The sequence below is a fragment of the Nycticebus coucang genome, chromosome 15 (genome assembly GCF_027406575.1).
Source record: "Nycticebus coucang isolate mNycCou1 chromosome 15, mNycCou1.pri, whole genome shotgun sequence".
NCBI classification, from domain to species: Eukaryota; Metazoa; Chordata; class Mammalia; order Primates; family Lorisidae; genus Nycticebus; species Nycticebus coucang.
In genome coordinates this window covers 90,493,976-90,513,332 of record NC_069794.1, presented here as the reverse complement: position 1 = coordinate 90,513,332, position 19,357 = coordinate 90,493,976, and the positions used below count along the sequence as shown (strand labels likewise).

The 19,357-nt window shown below is 43.5% G+C and overlaps 1 pseudogene; it reads right to left on the bottom strand.

The window, feature by feature from the left end:
* Positions 1 to 13,883: 13,883 nt before the first annotated feature.
* On the bottom strand, positions 13,884 to 17,363 carry LOC128566746 (histone-lysine N-methyltransferase EHMT2-like; annotated as a pseudogene).
* Positions 17,364 to 19,357: the final 1,994 nt, after the last annotated feature.

Below are 19,357 nucleotides of genomic sequence, written 5' to 3'. Positions count from 1 at the left end.
AGTACAAAAATTGTCTTCCACAAAACAGGTCCTGGTGCCAAAAAGGTTGGGTACCACTGACATAAAGAGAAGCCAAGTTTCCACACACACACCCCTCCCTTCTGTCTTTAGTCCTACACAAGTGTCAGAGTTTAACAAGATGCTGCCTTTGATACTTAATAGGAGCAAAAATATGTGTAATACATATGGATGTGAACTTCAAGGGTGAGCAAAAATTTTAGTTTGGACTGAATTTATTGACACGGGTACGCTTATTAGACATTCTTGCTTCTATAGTCAACATTTTGGCTCAGGTTGCTGAATGAGGTTATAATGGGATTTGTACAGTTCATTGACTTAAGGCTAAACTCAGTGGTGGCCCATGACAAATGATGTTCCCAGAAAATCCTTGGTTTCATGTGGAGCAGTGGTTCTCAACCTTCCTAATACTGCAGTGTATTTTCATTGTTAAAAAGGGGTCGTGACCCACGGGTTGAGAGCTGCTGATGTAGAGGAAAGAATCAAAAAACTTAAGAAAACAGAGACATTTAAATGTCTTTTTTCCCCACTTATAACCTTCCCTAATGTCTCCTCAGGGAAATCCAGATACTTTCTTTGCTAACAACTTGAGGTAGGCAATGGTATGAGGAACATTCTTGAAGAGTCTGTTAGTCATTGCTTTACTTAGGGTATAAACGTTGATGGAAGAGACTACAGTTGAAATGGTTTCCCAATTCAAATAAGATAGCAAAATCATGATGGGTACAAACAAAGTAGTAGCACTTAATTGTCAGAAGCTTGCTGCATATAATTATCACAGTGGGTAGTGTGGCTAATGCTGTCCTCTAAATATATCACAACCTGTACAAAATATTCAACCAGTGGCGCCTAGAATCACAGCAAATAGTCCACCAAGAACCCTTTTAATTCACTATCACCTCTACTTCAACCCACACATTGGCTTCATGGGAAGTTTCTTCTGGTTAACTATGTAGACAGGACAATATCTGAACCCAGTTTACAAATATCAATGCTTGAAATTCTAGTGCCAGATGAAAATGGTTTGCTGAATCAAGTTGTCTTATTTCATGGATGTCTCTCCAGGATAATACAAAGGGAGATCTCTAAGCACTATTTGCTGTTCGATTAGTCTGGGACTATGCAACTGAGGTGGGAACCTGTATTGTTCATGGGTAGTGAATAATGGATTGGCTGACTGGTCAAAAGCCTATTTAGAACAAAACTGAAAGATTTATGGCAAGAAGGCATGAAGAAATATATGGATGTATCATTTGACATCTAGTGTATATAATTTTTTGAGTCATATGAATATGTGCAATTATGATTATTTTTGCCTCAGTGCAATGGGGATTCTCTTAATAATAAGGTGAACAGAATAGACCAATCCTAGGGTCATCTTTCTTCCTAATTTGCTCATTTGGACCCATGAATAAAGTAAAATTGTGATAAGGTCATAAATTCAACATGTATTTTCTTTCTCCTGGCTAAAACCAGTACTGAGTGCCCAATTTTCAGCCAAACCTGATTCTCCAACTTCAGCCAAACCTGAGCCTCCAGTATATTAACATAGCTCAGGAGGACTAGCAGCCATTGAATAATTAGATTCCTTCCCTCACAAAGGAAGAAATATCATTTTTATTGAAATAGAATCATCCTGTGGATAAAAGATTTAAACTTAAGACATGAAACTATAAAAATACTAGAAGAGAGTGCAGGGAAAACACTTGAAGAAATTGGCCTGGGAGAATATTTTATGAGGAGAACCCCCCCAGGCAATTGAAGTGACACCAAAAATACATTACTGGGATCTGATCAAACTAAAAAGCTTTTGCACAGCCAAGAACACAGTAAGTAAAGCAAAGAGACGACCTTCAGAATGGGAGAAGATTTTTGCAGATTATGCTTCCGACAAAAGTCTGATAACTAGAATCTACAGAGAACTCAAACTAATCAATAAGAAAAGAACAAATATCCCCATTACTATGTGGGCAAGAGACTCAAACAGAAACTTTTCAGATGAAGACAGGCACATGGCCTACAAACACGTGAAAAAATGCTCATCATCCTTAATCATCAGAGTAATGCAAATCAAAACCACTTTGAGATATCATCTAACTCCAGTAAGATTAGCCCACATCACAGAATCCCCAAACTACAGATGTTGGTGTGGATGCAGAGAGAAGGGAACACTTCTACACTGCTGGTGGGAATGCAAGCTAATATGACCTTTTTGGAAAGAAGTTTAGAGAACACTCAAGGAACTAAAAGTAGACTACCATTCAATCCTGCAATTCCTCTACTAGGTATACACCCAGATGATCAAAAATTATTTTACAACAAAGAAATTTGCACCAGAATGTTCATTGCAGCCCATTTCATAAAAGCCAAACTATGGAAACAGCCCAAGTGCCCCTCGACCCATGAATGGATTAACAAATTATGGTATATGTACACCATGGAATACTATGCAACCATAAAAAGGTGGAGACTTGGGGGGCACCTGAAGCTCAGTGGGTGGGGTCCTGGTCCCATATACAGAGGGTGGCCGGTTCAAACCTAGCCCCAGCCAAACTGCAACAAAAAAAAATAGGTGGGTGTTGTGGTGGGTGCCTGTAGTCCCAGCTACTTGGGAGGCTGAGGCAAGAGAATCGCCTAAGCCCAAGAGTTGGAGGTTGCTGTGAGCTGTGTGATGCCACAGCACTCTACCAAGGGCAATAAAGTGAGACTCTGTCTCTATAAAAATAGAAAAAAAAAAAGATGGAGACTTCACATCTTTTACGTTTACCTGAATGGAGCTGGAACATATTCTTCTTAGTAAAGTATCTCAAGAATGGGGAAAAAAGTATCCAATGTACTCAATACTACTATGAAATCAATATATAACCACCTACATAGTCATACAAATGGCAAAACATTACTATAGTCCAGAAGGTAGAAGGAAAGAGGAGAGAGAGGGGAAGGGAGATGTGAGAGGAGGGAGGATATTTGGGGGGACCTCACCTAATGTGCATGATGCCAGGGTACATTTCAAAACTATTAAGAAACGAGTATAATTGTGATGGATGTGATACTTAGTTCAATGTAAGCATTTCACATTGTATATCGAAGCAGTACCCTGAACCCCATAAATGCAAAATGTACAAAGTTATGATTTAATAAAAAAATTTTTTTAAAAGAATCATACTTGTATTTGCTTTCTTTTTCTTCCATTCATTGACTTACTGAGTATTTCACATACCCTTATAATTTCACATTCAACATTGCTTCTTACCTAAGAAATCGCTTTATGGTGAACAAAGTAAAGCAATACCTATGAAATTCTTTTTTTTTTTTTTTTTTTTATTGTTGGGGATTCATTGAGGGTACAATAAGCCAGTTACACTGATTGCAATTGTTAGGTGAAGTCCCTCTTGCAATCATGCCTTGCCCCCATAAAGTGTGACACACACCAAGGCCCCACCCCCTCCCTCCATCCCTCTTTCTGCTTCCCCCCCCATAAACTTAATTGTCATTAATTGTCCTCATATCAAGATTGAGTACATAGGATTCATGCTTCTCCATTTTTGTGATGCTTTACTAAGAATAATGTCTTCCACTTCCATCCAGGTTAATACGAAGGATGTAAAGTCTCCATTTTTTTTAATAGCTGAATAGTATTCCATGGTATACATATACCACAGCTTGTTAATCCATTCCTGGGTTGGTGGGCATTTAGGCTGTTTCCACATTTTGGCAATGGTAAATTGAGCTGCAATAAACAGTCTAGTACAAGTGTCCTTATGATAAAAGGATTTTTTTCCTTCTGGGTAGATGCCCAGTAATGGGATTGCAGGATCGAATGGGAGGTCTAGCTTGAGTGCTTTGAGGTTTCTCCATACTTCCTTCCAGAAAGGTTGTACTAGTTTGCAGTCCCACCAGCAGTGTAAAAGTGTTCCCTTCTCTCCACATCCACGCCAGCATCTGCAGTTTTGTGATTTTGTGATGTGGGCCATTCTCACTGGGGTTAGATGATATCTCAGGGTTGTTTTGATTTGCATTTCTCTAATATATAGGGATGATGAACATTTTTTCATGTGTTTGTTAGCCATTCGTCTGTCATCTTTAGAGAAAGTTCTATTCATGTCTCTTGCCCATTGATATAAGGGATTGTTGGCTTTTTTCATGTGGATTAATTTGAGTTCTCTATAGATCCTGGTTATCAAGCTTTTGTCTGATTGAAAATATGCAAATATCCTTTCCCATTGTGTAGGTTGTCTCTTTGCTTTGGTTATTGTGTCCTTAGCTGTACAGAAGCTTTTCAGTTTAATGAAGTCCCATTTGTTTATTTTTGTTGTTGTTGCAATTGCCATGGCAGTCTTCATGAAGTCTTCCCCCAGGCCAATATCTTCCAGTGTTTTTCCTATGCTTTCTTTGAGGATTTTTATTGTTTCATGCCTTAAATTTAAGTCCTTTATCCATCTTGAATCAATTTTTGTGAGTGGGGAAAGGTGTGGGTCCAGTTTCAGTCTTTTACATGTAGACATCCAGTTCTCCCAACACCATTTATTGAATAGGGAGTCTTTCCCCCAAGGTAAGTTCTTGTTTGGCTTATCAAAGATTAGGTGGTTGTAAGATGTTAGTTTCATTTCTTGGTGTTCAATTCGATTCCAAGTGTCTATGTCTCTGTTTTTGTGCCAGTACCATGCTGTCTTGAGCACTATGGCTTTGTAGTACAGACTAAAATCTGGTATGCTGATGCCCCCAGGTTTATTTTTGTTACTAAGAACTGCCTTAGCTATACGGGGTTTTTTCCGGTTCCATACAAAGCACAGAATCATTTTTTCCAAATCTTGAAAGTACGATGTAAGTACTTTGATAGGAATGGCATTGAATAGGTAGATAGCTTTGGGAAGTATAGACATTTTAACAATGTTGATTCTTCCCATCCATGAGCATGGTACCTATGAAATTCTATAGTCTTACTATTAACTCCATTATGAAGAAACAACTAGAAGGTAGTGTAGAAACTATTAGTGATTCATCACAGCACCAGCCAGGAGACTCATAAGTTTCAGGTGCATGCTGTTCTCAAAACTGGAGATCAGTTTTTGTCTTATTTCTCCCATAGCCAGAATATATGATCTAGGAACTAAGGGGGGAGAGTGAGGAATGGCACTTCTTATTCTATGTGTATCATTCACTTGCAAAAATTTTGCTGTTTTTCTCCAAAATTCTGGTGCCACTGCTAATGCTGTCCCTGGATCTCTCTGTTGCTTAAACTTCTACTGCCTCCCAAAAGTCTAAGTACAATTGTCTGTAACTGGGAGAGCCTAGGTCTTGTGCTTAAAGGTGTTAGAGTCCTAGGAAAATAATTTGTACCAAGAATAGCAACAGTGGTCCCATTGAACTGGAGGCTGAGACTTCCTCATGGCTCTGGGTGAACAGGGAGGAAAAAATAAATCATGTGGTTGGATGGAGGGACTAATCGTCAATGTGGCTGGGAAATTGGAGTTTTACTATATACTACAGGCAGAAAGGAAAAAGGATAGAACCTGGAGAATCATTCAAATAACTTTTGAGGACTGTCATGAGGGGTGACATTAAAAGGAAACTATAGTAACCTAATACAGTGAGAACCATCGAAGTCCAGAATCTTTCAGCATGACAGTCTAGTCACTTTACCAGGTAAAGAACTTTGATCAACTGATGTGTTGTGTTGGCTGCAAACAAAAGGATCATGAAAAAATTAGTAGTCATACATTCCAACAACAGCTTTGTAACAGTTGAAGAAAGGAAACCTATGGCATTTACTCCTGTTTTCTAATCTGTCTTTTCTTTCTCAAGTAACACTTTAGGTAGGATTGGTGGTTGGTGGTTATTTTGCATTTATTCATACATAATATGCTCTTGATAAATAAGGAAAGATTTTACTTTGAGATGAATAGAAAAACAGATTAAACATTGGCTTGCTTTGGGGGGGATGATAAGGTCAGAGTTTGGTTATGTGGGGGAATAAATTGCATCCTTTTAGGCAAAAATAATTTTCAAGTATGAGAAGAGTATATATTGATACCGCCTAGCTCAGTGGTTCTCAACCTTCCTCATGCCACTGTTCTTTAATACAGTTCCTGTGGGTCATGACTCACAGGTTGAGAACCACTGGTCTAGCTCAAGGGTACATTGTGGTGGACATTTGCCATTTATTCATTTATTCATGTATTCACATTCATTTATTCTTTTGTCCATTTATTTGCTTCCTAGTGGCAGTGAGGGTTGCATAGGACATGAATTCTCTTTTGGTATGCTGCTAATTTTCCATTTTCTCAGTTCCCCTGGAAGTAGGCACAAATATGTTATCTGAGCTCTGCCAGTGAGAAGCATTGACTCAAGGGGAAGTGACACAAAAAATCAGGGACAGTGGAGAATTCTTCAGGAGGTGGTAAAAATCTTAAGCAACAGAGTTTTCAGGGATAGAACCAACAGCTGTGCTCTGGAAGTATCCTGTGTCTGGGATCACTAGTGTGGGTGGTGCAATCTATCCATTCCAGGGTTCAGGGGCCACAATGGGTCCATGATGAGCTGTTCTGGGCAGTGATTTTGGCAATGGCTGTGTGCCTACCCTCCTTTTGTTTCTGTATCTCTTACAAGCTTGGTTCTTCTTTCTTCTTGTTGATTCTAAGACTTACCCAATATTCTTTCAATAAATACATTTCTGTTTAAATCATCCCAAGTCAGTTCCTAAACGTTGTAATTAATAACCCTAACTTAGAAAGCCATAACACTTCATTTCAATACTTTTTATTGATTAAGACTTTGGCTTACATACTGTGTAAGATACTATGGTGTTATTTGTCAACTCTGTAAATAAACTAAAAGCTGTTGTGTTTTATATTTTAAATAAGTGACGTTTATGGCCCATAAATTGTATCTCGATAAAATTTGTAAAACTTAAGTATGTTAGTGTTTTCTTATGACTTAAACATTTTGTTTACCTCCCCTTCACTTAAAAAAAAAAGGCTTTGAAATATGTCATATACCATACAACTTCCCCATTTAAAGTGTATATCTCAGCAGGTTTTAGTAGCATATTCACAGAGCTGTGCAAGCATCACCACAATATAGCTGGAGAACCTTTTCATTACCCCCCAGGAAAACTTCTATCTATGAGCTCACACTCTCCATTCCTTTCTCCCAACACTCCTTTTCCTGGAACCACTAATCTACTCCCTGTCTATGTTTATTATTTGGAGGATTTCACATAAAGGAGTCGCACAATGTGGGATCTCTTGTAACCCCTCTCATTTTGTGTGCTATCACTGTTATTCCTTTTAATCGTACATATTGCTTAAAGTCTAAATGAGATTTATCTGTGCATATACACATCGATGTACATCTTTAATATTTTAATTTTGGTTGTGCTGAATTTAAATTTCTTATGAGAGGGAAATGATATTTTTATACTAGTCTTCATGCTGAAGAGAACAATGCATCTTTTCATCTACTTAAGTTTTAAGTCCCTCAGTAGCACTTTAAAGTTTTTCCTCATCTCGGTCCTGCATATTTCCTATTGAATTCATATCTAGCTACTGTTTCTTCTTAATCATTTTCTTTTTTCTGCTTGAGCCTTCCCTTCCTCACTTAACCAGAGTAGAGAGAAGTGATTTAGTCACTGCTTTCTTTATGTGATCTGTGTAATAGATGATTTTCCCTTAAGTCTGATAAACAGTGTATCTCTATCTGTGCATATATAAAATTTACCACAAGAGGTAAATGGTTAGTGTTTCAGACAAATACTTCACAAGAAATTCTAGGATTTTGTTTCATTTCAAGTTTTTAAAAGTAAAAAAAGAAAGAAAAAAAGACAGTATTTGTCTTCCAGAGTTTCTTAGGAATTTATTTCTCTCCTTTCTTATATTCTTGTTGATTACTTCAGTTACACTGGCTCTGGTCCATTTGCGGAAGAACCAAGTTTCTTCTGATTTGGTGACCTTTGCACTTACATTACACTTTTTCTAGACTGGGAATGATTTTTTTTTAAGTTTTTGATTATCCATCAGATCTCAGTTTAAATGTAAACTCCTTTCCCAACTTTCTGACTAAAGTGGGCCTCTCCCGCCATCATTTTTTCACTGAACTTCATTTCCTTCTGAGCACTCATGACAACCTAATGACATCTACCAACTCCTTCCTCCAGGGCCTACCAGAGTGCAGGGCACATACTGTGTCTTCAATAAGTACTTTTCAAAAAAGATGAATTCCAATAAAGAGAATTCAATTAGAATGTCTAAGTTAGGCACAGGTCTCAGAGTATTTTACGCACAGTTCACAAGGACAGGGATTTAGAGGATCCAGCCTCTTTTTTTTTTTTTTTATTAAATCATTAATGCAATCATGGGGTACAATGTGCTGGTTTTATATACAATTTGAAATATTTTCATCGAACTGGTTAACAAAGCCTTCAAGGCATTTTCTTAGTTATAGTGTTCAGACATTTATATTCTGCATTTAGCAAGTTTCACCTGTACCCTTCTAAGATGGACCATAGTTGTAGTCCCACCAATTACCCTCCCTCCACACATCCTCCTCCCTCCCCTCCCCCCCTTGCCCCTATAACCAATTGCACCAGCCTCTTTTAATCCCAGAAATTTCTTCCTCCCCTGAGACCTAGCCCCGCCCCCCGCAACTCCACCCCTTCGGCTCGCAGAGGCGTCTGGGGGTTCCGGCGCATGCGCAGTAAGGTCTGCACGTGCACAGTCCTCGGGCAACCGCCACGGTCCCTGATTCTGATTTGGTGGCCTTTGCACTTACATTACACTTTTTCGCCCCTGGCGAAGGCGTGGTGCCACATCAGCCGCAGCAGTTGGGACGCGCTGGGCTGTGGCTGAGGGCAGTCCTCGCCAGCGGCCTCAGCAATGAGACAGGCGGAACCTCGACGCCATCCAACAACCCGCTGTCCCGCTGCAGGCTGCGTAAGATCCTGGCGACGAGGCGGGACAACAACAAGGTAACCGGGCGGCGGGGACGAGGTTCTGGGTCCCCGCGGGGCTGCGGCGGCGGCCGAGGCGGCGGCCGTGGTCTTCCTGCCGCCGAGGAAGCCGCTGCTCAGTGGGAGCGGAGCCGGTGAGAAGGGGGAGCTTGGGAGCCCCCGGGAAAGCGAAGAGGTTTCTCGGGTGCTCTCCCAGCTTAGAAAGGTTCCTTGAAGACCCGCTGGACGGGGTCGGTGGACGGTGGCGCCTCGAACCCGTCCATCCCTGGAGGTCTTGGGGGGTCTGAGCCGGGAGAGAGGAGGAGAGCACCAGGCAGGTTCCCAAACCGATACGGGGGAGCAGATTCCAAGATGAGGCGGCGGAGTGGGAAGTGGCAGGATCCAGTGGTCCGCCTTCAGAGAGCGTTTCCATGACAAGTGACAACAGCCACAGCCCGGAAGAACTATTACACTTCTGTCCATGGCTCAGGTGAAGTCATAACTACCAATTTTCTTCTTAGCTAAACATGGTGCGTTTATGGTGTCAGGCTGTATTTCTTGCCAACATAAATTGCCTGTATGCTCTTCCAAGGACCTCCAGAAACTTGAGCCGAACTTTCCAGCCACCCAGTTATCTCTTCTGTGTTCCCAAAGTGGCTAGATTCATTGACCATGCCAGTGTCACATAAAGGAAAAAGGTATGGGGCGGCGCCTGTGGCTCAAAGGAGTAGGGCGCCACCCCATATGCCGGAGGTGGTGGGTTCAAACCCAGCCCTGGCCAAAAACTGCAAAGAAAAAAAAAAAAAAAAGAACGAAAGAAAAGAAGGTATGTAAAAATGAGAGCGTTGCAGAGAATCTAGAGATAACTGGAAAATAAGCTCTTAACAAGACTTACTAGACGCCTGTGTGTAAAAAAATTAGCAATACAGTATAATCAATAAGAAAGAAGGGTTTGGGCCGCCATTTATTATAAGCTGTAACCATTAAATACGTGCTCTATGATTTGTATAAGTACCTTAAGTCCTGAAAGCTTATTTTAGGAATTGAGAACACAGCTTGTAACTTCTCCTGGTGGTTGTGAGGACTCTGAGAGAATCGAGGTGAAGCCCTTAGCACTATGCCCAACACTTATTGTTTCTTAACAGATGTTAATTTTATCATACAATTTATTAAGTCTTTAATGTGTCTAATATTTATATTTGTTACCTCGTTTAATATAGCTACTCTGTTGTACTTAACATCATCTCTTTTTTTTTTTTTTCTTTTTTTAGAGACAGAGTCTCACTTTATCGCCCTCAGTAGAGTGCCCTGGCATCACATCTCACAGCAACCTCCGACTCCTGGGCATAGGCCATTCTCTTGCCTCGGCCTCCCGAGTAGCTGGGACTACAGGCGCCCACCACAACCCTCGGCTATTTTTTTTGTTGCCGTTTGGCCAGGGCCGGGTTTGAACCTGCCAACCTCAGTATATGGGGCCAGCGCCCTACCCACTGAGCCACAGGGGCTGCCCCCATCATCTCTTTCTTAACTCTGAGAAAAATAGGGCATAGAGAGAGTGCAGCTTGGTTAAGTTCTGTAACTAATAACTGGTGGAGTTGTAATTTGCACCTGCATCTGTGTGATTTTTGTTCATTCTGCATTTACTGTCTACTACTTTGAACTAGGTCTAAGGACATTTCAAGGCTGTAGTCAAAAGAAACTGCTTCATTTTATGGATTTTTTTTTTTTGGTATAAATATTTGTAATTGTAAACATATTTTTGCTCTCAAATATTCAATTTAAATAGCTTTACTGTTTTTGTTAATTCAGCCAGTATTTCAAAATAACGTTATAACAGATATAAAGGGGTAAGCCTGTCAGAGTATATGTGTTAGTTGAAGTATAGAAATACATATCTGTAGAATGTAGGAGACCATTGGGATGTCCTGGGCTTGGTCCCCTGCTCTCTCTTCAATCTGTATTCTCTTTGTAGAAGGAATCTTTTATGGTTTAAACATCAAAAAACATTATAACTCTCAGATTTATAACCCTGTTCCTGACATCTCTGTGGAGCTCCAGATTTATGGAATCAGCTGTCTATTTATACCTCCGATTGGAATCTGGTCAACATCATAAAAACATGGGCTTGACTCTGGATTTTTCCCTAAATTGGTTTCACCCTCATTGTTAGTAAAGAACATCGCCATTCATCCACTCAAGCAAGAAGCATATAAGTAATTTTTTGTTCCTGTCACTTTTTTGACATTTCCCATCCTATCCATTAATATATCTTATAGGCTCTACCTTGAAAAACGTGTTTTTGGAATATCTTTTTCATCCGTATTGCCGCCATCTTGTTCTAAGCCTACTGTCACATCTTGCTTGGATTTTAATTTTTTCCTACCTGCTTTCTTTCTTGTACCCCTCTACCATTCATTCTTCTTACAAAGCTGGAATAAACTTTTAAACATATAGAGCATAGACTAGCTGTTGTCTACCAATCATGTCTCTGTTCAAAAGTCCCCTCAGAGGCTTGCGCCTGTACCTCAGTGGTTAGGGTGCCAGCCACATACACGGGGCTGGTGGGTTCAAACTCAGCCTGGGCCTGCTAAATAACAATGACAACTGTAACAACAACAACAACAACAGGGCATTGTGGCGGGCACCTGTAGTCCCAACTACTTGGGAGGCTGAGGCAAGAGAATCGCTTAATCCCAGGAGTTGGAGGTTGCTGTGAGCTGTGACACCATGGCTCTCTACCGAGGGCGACATAGTAAGATGCTGTCTAAAGAAAAAATAAATAAATAAAAAGTACCCTCAAAGAGGACTTCCTCTGTGAGTTATATTTCTGGTTATTCAGATCCTTGTCAAGAGGCTGCCAGTGGTGCTTATTCTTACGTAGATCTTTCAGATATAGTTTATGTATATACAAGTAAATATGCATGTGTGTATTGCTTTTTAATTTTTAACAGTTGATATTATAAATTTACCTTGATGTTTCACTTAACCATTTAACTGTATACAGAATTTTCTCTTTAAAAAAATGGATACATCTCAATGAATCCCCAACAATAAAAAAAAATAAATAAATAAATAAATAAATAAAAAAATGGATACATCGGGCGGTGCCTGTGGCTCAAGGAGTAGGGCGCCGGTCCCATATGCCGGAGGTGGTGGGTTCAAACCCAGCCCCGGCCAAAAAAAAAAAAAAAAATGGATATATCATTTTATAGACATTTATACTATTTGCAATCTTTGTAATTCCAAGCATCTCTGCAGTAAATTACCTTATATGTATATACGTGTGTATGTATATTTATATACTGTTATGCACAAGTACCCATACTGTGTTCTGGAGATAAATTTACAGTTCAGGAATTTGAAGGTTAGCCAATATTTTTTGAATTGTTTAATAGAAAAAATTTGAAAATGATCTCATTATATTTTATCTTGAGTTTAGGAAACATAAAAATCAGTCCCAATGACTTTCTTCAGTTACCCATTGTGTAGCAAATGTTGGAAGCTCTCAAGGCACTTTCAACCTTTTTGCTGAAAATAGTTTGTGGACTTGACATTGACATGGAGATATTGGATGTAGAAGTTTAGCTATCAATAAAGAATTCGTAGACATTTTCAAGGAAGTGCAGGAAGTATGTAAACTGTTTTCACATAGCATTTATTGAGAATGTACTGTATGCCTGGCTCTGTGCTAAATGTTCTTTAATCAGGTTGATACATTTGCTGTTCATATACCATGTCCGGATAGAAGGCTTAGCTACTCGTGCTGTATCTTGGTCTCTATTTTTACCACACATTATTGTGATTCAGAATCAGATCTCCACTAATGCTGGTTCTTAGTTGTATTATTGTTCTAGGAGATTATTTTAAGAATTGTATTTTTTAAACAAAAGACATGTCTTTTAATGGTTTTCCAATACAACTATCCCCTCCTTGATAATCCTTTCTCCATTGGAGAGTATTTGGAATTGAGTTACTTTTTATTGCATCTTAAATTATGAACTTTTCAGATTAAGTTCAATTATTTCAATGCACAATGATTTATCATACTTGAGAGTGTAATCTCACTATAGAATGAAAATAAATTTTATTTATGTTAATTATGTTTTCTTAATTATGTAATTATGTTAATATATTGTAATAACATTTTTATGTGAGTTATGAAAATGTTACTACACATGGTTTCAAAGAGTGATTAGTAAAACATTATTTTTACCAATTTGGTAGGATTTCATTGACTGAGAACTAACAATCTATAAGGTTAAAGGAAAAAAAAGAGATGTTAGTGATGAACATATCCAGATTATGATCTTTTAAACACCATTTCCTACTCAAAGGAATAATCATATTAATACTAGAAAGCAAGGATGTTGCCTGGAACCTACTGGCTAAGAGTCAAAAGGACTCTGGAGCTAATTTGAAGAGGCTTCCACTGGCCAAAATTTAGTTTTTAGGGGGGAGAGAAAGTAGCTAGGGCAAGAGCTAGAAGGTGAGTTAGTGAGAGACAAAACAAGAATAACCCTGAATTGATAATTGTTGAAGCTGAGTGATGGGTATGTGGGTATTCATATTCTTTCCACTTTTAGATTTTTTTGAATTTTTTTTTATTATTTATCTTTATTTTTAACCAAACCCAACATTTATTGAGAACCAAAGAAACCAGTTGGCTTAGAGGCCAGATTTCTATTCTTCGAATTTCAGGTGAGGATAGGGGTGGTGATGGCCAGCTTTGAAGTCACCCTCCCAGGGAGGACTCAGCTCTGGGAGAGAGGGGCTGTCAGATCTGCAGAGCCTGGCTGGGGTCTCTGGGTGAGGTATGTGTGAAAGGGTAGTGGGGAGAGAAAATGGTGGCACCCCAGGCATGGCTGTGAGCAGGAAACGGCAGGGGAGGCTGCTGAGCTGGTTGCCGTCCAGGGTGAGACTGGGAGGATGTGGTCTGTTCTCAGGTGTTTACAGGGAACAGGGAGCTGAGCTCAGGCAGCAGCTCGTGGTGCAGGGCCAGGCAGGACAGGCGGCTCTGTTTCAGGATAGTAGCTTCAGCCGAATGCTTGCACTTCTCAGAACCACACTAGCAGGTGAAATATTTGATTTCGATGTTCCAGAAGCAGTCTCTGTAGTCAAACCCTAGCTTCTCCCCAATCCGGATGTCTCCGGATCTGAAGAAAGTGATGTGTGAAAATCAAAAGTCTTGGTGCAGTGTGAAGACCTGGACAGTAATGATATTGGGGTCACATGGGTGGTTGATGAAGAGGTTGATGTTGCCATAGTAACGGGCATCAATGCAGTATACTTTTCCATCCTGTCTAAGTTAAAGAAATAAGAATCATCCTTTCTTACATCAGCCTCAGCATAGAGATCAGTCCCCCAACATGCTCACAGATGAAGGTCCCCTGGGAGATGGCCTGTAGGGCATAGACCCCTCAGCCCATCTGGGCTGTTCTGTAGAGCTGCATCCGCCCATCCTGTACCAGCACCAGATGCTGAGCTGGTCACACTGGCAGTTGGAGCTGGAGCAGTCATCTACACAGGCGCAGTGCTGCAGATGGGTGATGTTGCGGTTGACATTCATGGTGGACGTCTCACAGTTCTCTGAGATGTACTTGTAATCCTGGGGGCAGGGATCACCATTGACACAGGGATTGGGCACATTCTCATAGCCTAGAGCCATATCCCAGCAGATGATCTTCTCAGTGCTGATGGCTTGATTTCCCACCCTGAGCTGGAGCTTGCAGTTGAGTTGGAGTGCACACCACATGTCAGAGCCCTTGGGTGTCAGGTCCCACGCTGTGACTCTCTCCTTGTTCTGCAGCTCAGGGCTGGCCCCACGGGATAGGAACAACAGCACACAGCTGTGGTAGCTTTCTCAGGCATGATGTGCAGGGGTGTGTCCCCATGATAGTTGACAGCATGGAGTTCGCAGTAGGGATTCAAGAGGACCTCAGCGATGGCAGCATTGCCAGTGATGGACGTCTAGTGCAGGCAGATGGTTTCCCATTGTCAGTGAGGGTGACGTCGCCACCCCATGTCAGCAGCATGGTGTCAGTGTGCTTGTGCTCTCCAGCCCAGATGATGAATGTCCACCCACTACTCTCCTGGGCATTGACGTCCTCCTGTCCTGTGCTGAGCAGCAAGCTGACCATATCTAAGTTCCCAATAGTGGCCTCATTGTGGAGACAGTGGAGCCCTCCTCCTCGCTGTAAACACAGCTGCACCATGTAGCCTGCCACCTCCCCGGGGATGTTCACTGCAGCCCCTTTCAGTGATGTCCACTGCTGTTTGTCTGCTGCACTGATGTTGGCTCCAGCCTGCAGCAGCACATGGCAGATCTCCATGGAGCCCTTCTGGGTGGCTGCTTGCAGGGGCGTGTGCTTGCTCTGCTGGTCACTCTGGAAGTTGGGGTTCCAGGTTGTCCAATAGCATCAGTATCACCTTCTGCAGCTCCCCCTGCTTCACTGACGGGTACAACTTCCACCTCTCTGGTTCCTGGATGACCAGGGCTTTTGTTAGGGCCTCCTGGCCTGGCTTCAGTGGCAGCCCCACAGCTGAGAGGCAGCCCCCATTAGACAGGGTCAGGTATTCCTTGAGGTTGATGGTGTCAGGGGATCGCAGGATGGGCATCAGGGTCCCCTGTGCCCTCACATCTAAGTGCTGGGCTGAGAAGTGTCCGCTTTCCCGGGACATCCAGAGCCAGGGCAGGAGTACAGGGGCTGCATGCCAGCTGGCGGGGTCACCCCAGAGAATGGTCATCTGGGCCTCAAAAGTGTCCTCCACACAGTGGGGACAGAAGACCATGCCATTCAGCTGGAACCCACGGCCTGTGGCACTCTGGGAAGGTGCCTGCTGTACAGAAGTAGCCACAGCCTGGGGAGCAGTGGTGTTTGACCATGTGAGCATGGTGGGCCTCACAGAGCACCATCACTGCCACACGGCTGGATGGTCTCATGGTCTCCTGCTTAAGGACTGCAGCATTGCAGCCCAACAGCTGTCAGTCCACACTCTCAGTGGCCACACACTTGTGCCCTGCTCTCTCGCTGACTCCCTTGACCATGGGTCCCTCCATCTGGCAGCTACAGAGGGCCAACTCCTCAAACCCTCACTCTTGTCTCCAGTTAAGATGTGTCATTGGACACCCCAGTGTGGTTGGGAAAGGGTCCCCTCGCTGGGCACCTCTTAAGGACCCCAGAGGGCTGGTACAACAAGGTGGATGGCTCCATGTCCTGTGCATACTGGAGCCGGAGCAGTCCACACCATTCAGTCCTCAAGGCTCCTTGGCCCGTGGAGACTCCCGCTTCCACTGTTTATGGGAAGGCTTCACCTATGAGCTGTCCTTTTGCCATTTCTTCTTGGCTTTGTGCCAGCCACCAGAGCCACTCTAATCTGACTGATTCCATGACTCTTCATCATCCTCTTTCTCTTCTTCTTCCTTCTCCACTGAGTTGTTCAGCCAGAGCTTCAGCTTCAGACTTGCTATAAGGGTCCGTGTACTCATCCACAGAGTAGGACTTACACTACGGTCGTCACCTACTACAATCTCGCACTCCTCCAGGGGCCCAGGATCCCCCTTCTGCAGGGTTGCTTCTCCTGAAGTCTGGGCAGAACCCATCTCCTCCAGTAAGTTCAGCTTCATCCTTTTGGCCACATCTACGGTCACCTTCCCCAGGACTGTATATCGTCACTTATGTGGAAATACTACAATTAAGGGGGCCACTTCTCGGCCTAGAGGCTGTCCATTTGTCCTGGTTTGGACATGGTTTTGTGGGCTCTGTGGACCTTGGGCTGCCTTCCCAGCTGGTGGGGGCTGGAGGCGGTTCAGACCCTGCTGCTGCAGTTACCTGAGCCCCAGGCATATTCGGCAGCCTCATAGCCAAACTCTGGACTGATGGAGGTGATTTTCTGGTCCCTGTTACTGACATCTTGGCCCACTAGGGTAGGCAGCCCCCTTGCTGCGGGAAAGAAGGGAGTGACTTTTTGGTATGGTCCAGTAGGACCTGCCTCCATGGAGGTCCCCATCTCCATCAAGATTCTCTGGTTCATTCTCAGTGAGAAGTGTAACCCCTACAGGGGTGTCAGCCCCCTTAATCACCAACAGTGACAGTGACAGAGGCTGTAGATGAAGGTCTAGCAGTCTCCAGGAAGTCTCCTTGGCCTTGAACAAGGTCTCCTCACTACGAAGCTTGTCCTCCCACAGAGCCACGAAGTCTTTCGGTGGCTCCTCTGGTCTCCTTCTCTAGCAGCAGTGAACCTCTTTCAATGGGGCCTGCCCCCTGGGAGGGGTGTCAAGGAATAGAGGGACTGGTTAGCTCAGTAGGAAGTTGGTGGACTGTAAGTAGGATGCCTGGGCCCTGGGAAGAGAGAGTAGGCTCCAGGAACGACCTCTCCCCTGGGCTCCCATTGGCCCCCTCCCTCTCGGCAGAGCCCGCATCTCTGAAGCCGAGAGGAGGGTAAGGGGGAACCCTGCCCTTTCCTCCTGGCTGCACATGCCGCTCCCCTTTGTCTCTCGCGTCACCCCAATGCCTGCAGCACCTGGTACCCCCCAGCCTGGTATATGGCCCCTTGTGTCCTTGGTGAGTGATATTGGGGCCCTGGTACTGCTGCCTACTGTCCCCCATCTCCCAGCCCACTTTCCTCCTTAAAAATGTTCTATGATGGGGGGGGCGCCTTTGGCTCAGTCGGTGGGGTGCCGGCCCCATATACCAAGGGTGGCGGGTTCAAACCAGGCCCCGGCTGGACTGCAACAAAAAAATAGCCGGGTGTTGTGGCGGGCACCTGTAGTCCCAGATGCTTGGGAGGCTGAGGCAAGAGAATCGCTTAAGCCCAGGAGTTGGAGGTTGCTGTGAGCTGTGTGATGCCACAGCACTCTACCAAGGGCCATAAAGTGAAACTCTGTCTCTACAAAAAAAAAAAAAATGTTCTATGATAGGAGACAAGATGGCAGACTGAAGCCAGCTTTCCACAGAGGCTCCCGTCCAGAAGGAGAGTTAAGGGACAGGAATTTAGTAAGTATCCTGGTGGATTTGAGCAGCACCAAGAAAGAAGGTTGAAGAATGCACATCAACACCGCTGAGGCAAACCTTGATCACAAGGACGCAAACAAAAGCAAAACGGCTCACTTCTGGATATTCTGAAGCCACACCCCCTGTCTCCCTGGGCAACCAGAGGAGGCCACCAGTGAGCAAAGGATTTGCCTGACGCTGCTCACAAACCCAGGAAGCTTCCGGGGCAGGGCCTACTCAGAGAGGTAATCGAACACAAACCTCCATCAGCAAAGACGTTTGAACTCAGAACAGCCCGACTTCTGTAGGCGATTTTAGCAGAAACAGAGACAGAACCCCGCAAAGTTGTCTGTTCTGTTCTGTTAGCAACATCAATCAGGGACGGGGCTAAGCCTGAGTGAACACCTCCCTCCCACCACCTGCATCAAGCACTCAGATGTCAGGCCCCATCTCCTTCTGCTAGATAGCAGCAGACTGCAGGGGCCTGGCAGACTTCCTTGCAATTCAGGCAGGTGCAAACCCCTGGAGTATCTGTTCACTACAGGCAACTGGGTTAGCCATCTGCAGAGATACCAGTGACTGGGTCCAACGGAGGGGCAAAGTGGGGAAGGAGACGTCAACCTTCCCAGACTGCTCTGTTTGCTGGGTGGCTCCTCCTGACTCCACGCTGCACTGGGGTGAGCCGTGTCAGAGGAGTCACCAGGCCCCTGTGATCCAGTTCCCAGAGACCTCTTGAACTCTCCCACCCGAGACAGGTGCCGATTGAGACAGTTGATTTGGACCTTTTGAACTGGGCTAATAGACTGAGGACTTTTCAGGCGGTGCCCTGGGTGTGCGGTTGTAGGAAGGTTTGATTCTCCTTTTCCAACTGGGGCCAGAGGTGGGCGGGTGGGGTGACTTAATTGCTGATTTTTCCACACAGCTGAGACTTCAAGCCAGAGTAGAAGTTGCAATAGGATCGAACAGAAACCAGCTGAAAACAAAACAGAACCACTTTGCTCCACCACACCAGACAGGGCCCCAGTTTCTCAGGCCACAACACTGTACGGCCCCTCGATAAAGCCCCAGGGAAAAAAACCAAAGGGAGTAAAATAACCATGGGGCGGAATCAGCGGAAAAACTCTGGTGACATGAATAACCAGAATAGATCAACCCCCCCAAGAAAAGATACAGCAGATGTGATTGAAGATCCCATTCATAAACAACTGGCTGAGATGTCAGAAATCGAATTCAGAATTTGGATTGCAGACAAGATTAATAAAATGGAATTAGGAATTCGAGGAGAAATTCAAAAGTTGTCTCAAGAATTTAACGAATTTAAAGACAAAACCACCAAAGACTTAGACACACTGAAGCAAGAATTTACAGCCCTCAAAGATATGAAAAATACAGTAGAATCCCTCAGCAACAGAATGGAGCAAGC